The sequence below is a fragment of the Camellia sinensis genome, chromosome 7, assembly GCF_055761805.1.
Source record: "Camellia sinensis isolate YWXY chromosome 7, ASM5576180v1, whole genome shotgun sequence".
In the NCBI taxonomy this organism is placed as follows: Eukaryota; Viridiplantae; Streptophyta; class Magnoliopsida; order Ericales; family Theaceae; genus Camellia; species Camellia sinensis.
The window spans coordinates 146215118-146222966 of record NC_138967.1 but is presented as its reverse complement, the minus strand read 5'-3'; the positions used below and the strand labels follow the sequence as shown (position 1 = coordinate 146222966).

The following is a 7849-nucleotide window of genomic DNA, read 5'->3' as shown; positions in this document are numbered from 1 at the left end:
CATATTTGGTGATAATCAAAGTCATTACAGTGGATTATAATCAATTTCATTTAGAATATAACCAAACACCACAGTTCATAAATCAACAATAATTTAAACATGACCATATAATTGACATGGAATTCCACTAGTCATGTTTCTCACAAAATAAAGCTTTTGTTGCAGAAAATTGACCCAGAATTGTATAGTGTGATTGGAATTCAATAGATGTTTTGTAGAGTTCATGTACAAAATAAATTCAAATCATATATTGATAATTCTGAATAAAAATTCAAATAAAAAATTTGGCTTCTTTTAGGTAGAGGGTTAAGAGCTATTTTAATCTGTTTTGATTCATATCAGCTCTCTACTTTTTTACACATTTTTTTTAAAAATAAAAAATAAAAAAAAAAAAGCCCAAAAAAAATTTAGCTTTGAACCAACGAGGCCTAACTTCCCATAGTATTATTGTATTTGTTCATGCATTTACTCTTCTTATCACTCTCTTGCTTTCATCTTATAATAATAATGGCTAACTCTTTGTCTGCTGAGCAGCCACTATGCCATGCAGACGAGAGCTCCGCCCTGTTGCAATTCAAGCAAACCTTTTCAATTGACAAATCCGCTGCTAGTGATCCTTCTTCTCATTCGGAGGTTGCATCATGGAAGCTCCAAGGAGATAGTGGCAATTGCTGCTCATGGGATGGCGTCGAATGCGATGAGGATACGGGTCATGTGATTGGCCTTGACCTCAGCAGCAGTTTCCTCCACGGTTCTATCAATTCAAGCAGCAGCCTCTTCAGCCTAGTTCACCTTCAGCGACTTAACCTTGCTCATAATGACTTTGATTACTCTCGCATTCCATCAGAAATTAGCCATCTCTCAGAGCTAATAAGTCTCAACCTTTCCTCCTCTGTATTTTTCGGTCAAATCCCTTTGGAAATCTCAAAATTATCCAAATTGGTTTCCATTGATCTTTCTTACAATGATGACTCATCATTTTCAGGACTACTGAAACTTGAAAAGCTTGGTCTCAGAAGCCCACTTCAAAACTTGACTAACCTCAAAGTGCTTCGTCTCAATGACGTGAGCATATCTTCTGAAGTACTTTATACATTGGCCAACTTAACTTCCTTGACAACTCTCGTTCTAGAAAATTGTGGGTTGCGTGGTGAGTTTCCAATAAACATATTTTATCTACCAAACCTTCAAGTTCTTGATGTAAGTTTCAATGGATATCTCACTGGCCATTTGCCCGAATTTCATCCAAGTAGCCCCCTTCTGCATTTGATGCTTTCTTACACCGGCTTTTCGGGGAAGCTACCGGATTCGATTGGAAATCTTAATTTCTTGAATCAATTAGATTTCTCTCGCTGCTATTTCTCAGGGTCCCTTCCAGCTTCACTCGGTAATTTGACCCAACTCAATTACGTGTCGCTTTCATTCAACAAATTTAATGTAGGGACCCTACAATTGCTTGGTAAGCTAACTGAACTCACTGACTTGGACCTTAGTGGCCTCAATCTATACAGTTCGATCCCATCAGTTCTTTCAAACCTAACTCAACTTACTCATTTATACCTGTCCTCCAATCACCTAAGTCGTGAAATAACTTCTCATATAACCAACCTAACCCATCTAATTTCGCTAGATCTTTCAACTAATCAATTGCGAAGCCCAATCCCAAGGTCATTCTCTGAGCTAAAGAATCTTGAAATTCTAGATCTTTCTTTCAATAACCTCGGCAGCTTGGAACTTGAAATTTTTCTGATGCTCAAAAATCTTACTTCTCTCGATTTGTCTGGTAACAATTTAACAATTCTAACCAAAAAAACTTCAAATAACACTCTTAACAAATTAAAGATGTTATGGTTTGATTCGTGCAACTTGACGGAATTCCCAAATTTCTTGCGCTTCCAAGACAAACTTGATGTTCTATCTCTTGGTGAAAACAAAATTCATGGGGAAATTCCGGCATGGATGTTGAATATAAGTGTAAATATATATCTTCGGAATAACTCTCTAACAGGCTTTGAGCAACATCCAGATATCCTTCCATGGGATAATTCACTCGAGTTAGACCTTTCTTATAACAAGCTACAAGGACCACTGCCAATTCCACCATTATCCACCCGTTTTTATAGTGTCTCACACAATGGATTGACAGGAGAACTTCCACCATTGATCTGTCGATTGAGTTCTCTTTATGTTCTTGATTTGTCTAATAACAACTTGACTGGAACTATTCCTCCATGTTTGACTAACTTCAGTGATTCTTTGACGGTTCTAAATCTCAAAGGCAACAACTTTCAGGGTCCCATTCCTCACTCATACAATAGAGGAAACAAATTGAAGATGATTGACTTGAGTGATAATAAATTACAGGGGAAGGTGCCAGGATCATTGGCAAATTGTACCGAGCTTGAGTTTCTTGATCTCTCAAATAATCTGATTGACGATGCATTCCCCTTGTGGTTAGGAGATCTTACAAAGTTACAGGTTCTCATCTTGCGATCCAACAAATTCTATGGTGCAATAGAGAATCCCAAAATTAAGTTGGAGCTACCAAATTTGCACATCATTGACCTCTCTCATAATGGCTTTACAGGTAATTTGCCATCAAAATACTTTCAAAATTGGAATGCAATGAAATTTTTTGATGTCGACAAGATGAATTATATGAACACAATCATTGAAGGACGCGGGATCAATGCCAGTTGGATTTATTTCTATTTGTACACAATGAACATTACAAACAAAGGTGTAAATACAGAATATCAGAAGATCCAGAATGTCTTCACTGCCATTGATCTCTCAAGCAACAAATTTGAAGGGGAGATTCCAAAATTTATTGGAAACCTTAAGGGGCTTCAGTTGCTCAACCTTTCCAACAATGACCTTAATGGTGGAATCCCATCATGCTTGGGGAACCTAACAAACCTTGAATCTTTGGACTTTTCTCAAAACAAGCTCTCGGGAGAAATCCCGCAGCAACTAGCACTTCTCACTTTCCTTGAATTTTTAAATGTCTCAAATAACCATCTCACTGGACCCATTCCACATGGGCAGCAATTCAACACATTTGAGAACAATTCCTACGAGGGGAATTCAGGATTGTGCGGAGACCCTTTATCAAGGAAATGTGGAAAGTTAGAGGCACCACCACCATTGAACTCGGAACAAGATAATGATTCAGCGTTCCCAAGTAAAGTTGATTGGATTTTCATATGCACGGGATATGTGAGTGGGATAGTAGTCGGGATGGTTATTGGGCACACAATAACCACAAGGTATCACGAATGGTTCATCGAGAATTTTGGGAGGAAACAGCGCAAGCTGAGAAGGGAGAAAAGGAGGGGACATGGAAATTGAAGTTGATTAGGCATTTGCTTCACCAGTTATTTCTTTTGGGGTACGTTTCTAAACTTATTGAATTATCTATGTATAATGCTTTCATGATATATTTTTGGATGAATTGTGTACTCTAGCTTCTACTTATAGAATCACATAGATCATCTTACCCAAAATTTCCATTCCCATGTATTAAAAGCACTCTCAATCGCATAATCGTGTCTTGAATTTTCTATATTTTGAGATTCTTGACATATCATATGATTGATTGTTCATGAAGTATAGGGATCATGAGATTTTTGGATATAAAGAATCTCTAACTTCATGGCAATATACTACTATATGTATTTCGTTTCACATAAACAACAAACAATGTTGGACGGGTTGATGTTATGCGCCCTCCTCCCCAAAAAAAAAAAAAAACACTAAAAGTATGCCATCATTTAAAATATTACATGAATCATGTGAATATAAGGTAGGATTAGAAAAATTCTAGCAAGCATCATGTATTTTTTGGGTTGAATTATACTAATGGTTTCTGTAATTTAGGATTTGTGTTGCTTTGGTTTATGATTTTTTAATTGTGATACATTTGATTCTTAGTTTTGAATCTCGTTTCAAACAAGAACAATTGAAGATACCGTTTTCTTTGCAAACAAAAAATATTTCATTTCAAAGGCAAATTTGTCAATTTGATAAAATATAAATTAATTTGACAAAAATAAATGTCAAAAAGTCAATTTTGAATTTTTTTAAAAAAAATTTACGCACCAAAGATAAAAATTATATAAAAATAATAAATCTTTTACATTTTTATATTTTTGTTTTTTTACCAAATTAATTTTTAGTATGCATTCGAATGATGATCATGTAATGGGTAATTGTTTTTGTTGATGTTTTTGGATAGTTATCATGTAATAGATGGTTATTTTTGTTGTCAACAAATATTTTTGGATGGTCATAATGTAAGGGAAGGTTATTAGGGTTTTAATGTGTAAATCGATATATTTAATATATGAAAGGTTTTTAGTTTTGAATTTTTTTGATTTAATGGATTGGTTTAATAATGACATCTAAGTTGTTGCCATGTTTGACTTTTAAAAAAATAAAAACTTATTTAACGAAAATAAATAAATAAAAATTTAAATCTAAAAAATTATTTCTTCCCTTCCAAAAGATAAAATTATATAAAAATGATGTGCTTTTAATTTTTTTTAGCAATTTAATTTTTAGTTCTTAGAAAAATTTTCTGAAAATAGATTCTGAAAATTAAACTAAACAGAATTTTATAACCAAGAAAGTGCCAACATTATTCATTTAAAAAAGGCCATTATATTTCAAACAACATACAAGGTAACCAACACAAAATAAATTGTATGCTGACTTTATCCTTAAAATGGACCATTTGCAAATGAAATATTTTTTATTGTTCTTATTTGGAACAAGATTCAAAATTTAAGGTAAAATATATCACAATTGAAAAGTTAAGAACTAAAGTGGCATAAGTTCCAAACTACAAGAACTGTTACTATAATTCTTCTATTTTTTTAAAAACATTCAGTGTGTTTGGTTTAAGTTTTTTGGATTAAGTTTTCTGAAAACTGAATTTTTTGGCTTTCGTTTTTTTTTTATTTTTAGTGAATATTTTTAAAATTTTAAACTTTTTTTTTTTACTTTTTTAGATGCACCTTACTTAGATGTATCTAAAAAGTAAAAAATTTGTGAAAAAATATTTTAAAAAATTAATAAATACATAAAAATACAAAAAAAAAAAATGTACTAAATTCTCCTTCTTCTTTTTTTTTTTTTTTTGTATTTTTGGTAATTAGTGAATTTTTAAAAGGTTTTTTTCACAAGTTTTTTACTTTTTAGGTATATTTATGTTATGTATGTCTAAAATGTAAAAAAAATTGCTTAAAATATTAAAAAAAATCAATAAAAACAAAAAAATACGAAAAACAAGAAAGTAGAATTTTTTAAAAAGTATTTTTTAAAAAATAGAACTAAGCAAAGTGATTGTTATTTCTTTTTCTTTTTCATATTCGGAGAGAGATAAAACATATGACTTGGAGGCTTTTTTGGGACTGAGTTAAGCCCTTACAATCCCCATGCCTGTGTTCAAGGGGTGGACACTGGCCTGGACAAAATTTAACAAAACCTTTTCCTTTTATTTTATTTGTATTTCCCTTATGTTTTTTTTATGTTACTTGTGTTGTATGAGTGAGGATTGAGGGGTGAGCCCTTCTACCCTTTCTCCTTTAGTGAATTTTTTTTTAAAACAAAAAAAAATATCCCTTAATTTGTTTATTCTCTACCATGTTCATGAATTTCTTCGTATGTTTTCTATAAGTGTTATTGTGAGACTGTCGAAGAAAGACAACTTCTGTGCATGTCAGAATTTTATGGAGTTGGAATGTTCTTTGTGCTATGATTAGTTTTTTTTATTGTTTTAAGGTTGTGAAATTAGAACTATTTGGACAATATGATGCTTTTGTAATTTGGATTTGAACTTTTAGACAATGTGATGTTTTTTAAGTAGTAATCACCTTTTTTGGTTTGCGTTGTTAGGATTCACTTTTTAGAAAATTAAATTTTTTAATTTTTCGTGTTTTTTTAATTTTCACTAATTTTTTTTTAATATTCCAAGCATTTTTTTTTAATTTTTAGAAACATCTAACATAAATACATTGAAAAATTATAATATTTGTGAAAAAAAATCATCAAAAAATTCACTAAATTAAAAAAATACGAAAATTCAATATATTTTTCATATTCTTATATATTTATTGATTTTTAAAAATATTTTTTTGTAGTATTTTACTTTTTAGATACATCTAAGTAAGATGCATCTAAAAAAATAATAAATAAAAATTGCTTAAAATTTTAAAAATATTCATTAAAAACAAAAAAAAATACAAAAAATAAAAAATTCAATTTTCAAAAAATTAAATTCAGAAAATTGAAATCAAACATAGTGAAATTTGACTATAGCAAGATTTGTTCAAAGGTCCAAATTACAGCCCATAACACATTAATACAGTGGGCTGGCCTTACTAACCGACTCCGATATGAAGGTCCAAATTACAGCCCATTTGACTATAGCAAAAAACGATATAGCCCATTCGATATGAAGGTCCAAATTACAGCCCATTCGACTCCGATACAAAGGTCCAAGATTTGTTCAAAGGTCCAAATTACAGCCCATTCGACTACAGCAAGATTTGTTCAAGCTTTGAAGAATGTGATTCCGATATGAAGTTTGTTTAGGGTTGGATTTGGGATAACCAAATTTGGCTCAACATGGGGCTACGTTTTACTAACCGACTCCTTCAAGTATGCAGCACAAATTTTCTCAAATCAACAAATTTGGGAAGAAAATTAGGAAGTTGGGCTACCAAGTTTTCAACACACTTCTATCCTTGAAAAGTCTCAAACTCCAAATTAAGAATATCAAAATCCATAAGGGAAAAAATGAAAAAAAAATTGCTAAGGATCTACTTAAGAGTACAATTCGAGCAGGTCGAGAGGTTGTCTAAGTTGTACTGAGAGTTGGCCAGACCTGTCCAAGCCCAAATTGTAACATGAGGTTCTTTGTCAAAGTCCGGCCTGAATTAAACCCATATTGTTAGTCACCCAAATTGTGCATAAATTTTTTTTTTTTTTTTTTTTTTTGTATGTGCAGCTAAGTTAATTAAATTGTTCAAATTAGAATTTATTCACATTTTTCTTATAAAATTATTAATAATATCAAAATAAATAATTTATATAATATAAAGAAATCCTGTTATGGTAGTTTTTATAATTTATGAGTGTGAAAAAAAAAAAAGATTTTGTGTTATGTTACTTTTGTATATAATATTTATTCAATATGACCTAACGATCAAAATTACTTTAATATCATTTAATGGTTATAATTCATATGTATATTTAATATTTTTATATATTTATATATATAATTTGGGTTTCGGATTGTTGGGTTGTTTGATGTATTTCCCTAAATTAATTCGGGCTTATAAATTTTTGTCTAAATCCGTACCAAATTTCAAAATATTTTGCCCAAGGCCCAAAAAGAATTAAACTAAGCTCGGATTGCTCAGGTTGAGTCCGTCCAATTTGCACCCCGAAATCCACCCACAACATAATAAGACCGGGTAAAGGTCTAACTTAGAGTTAACAGAATTCAGGTAAGGCTTTGGCCAATAAACGGGCTGGGGTCTACCATGAGAATTCAACTATTAAAGTACTTGCACATCCAGTTTAGACTATACGTAGGTCCTGTTTGGTACAGCTTAATTTCAGCTTATTTCAGCTTTCAGCTTAATTTAAGTTATTTTGATGTGTTTGGTTTAGCTTAACAATACAGCTTATAACTTTTTGTAAGTCAGAAATCAACTTATTCTTTGAGTGGGCAAGAGAAACTTAATTTATAAATCAGAAATCAGCTTATGTTTATAGTTATAAGTTATAAGCTGTTAAGATATAAGGTATAAGTACTTTCCCACAGCTCTACCAAACAGGA

General features: G+C 31.4%; 1 pseudogene; it reads left to right on the top strand.

Annotated features, from left to right (window-relative positions):
* Nucleotides 1-507: 507 nt before the first annotated feature.
* LOC145796163 (receptor-like protein 7 pseudogene) lies at nt 508-3351 on the top strand (annotated as a pseudogene).
* Nucleotides 3352-7849: the final 4498 nt, after the last annotated feature.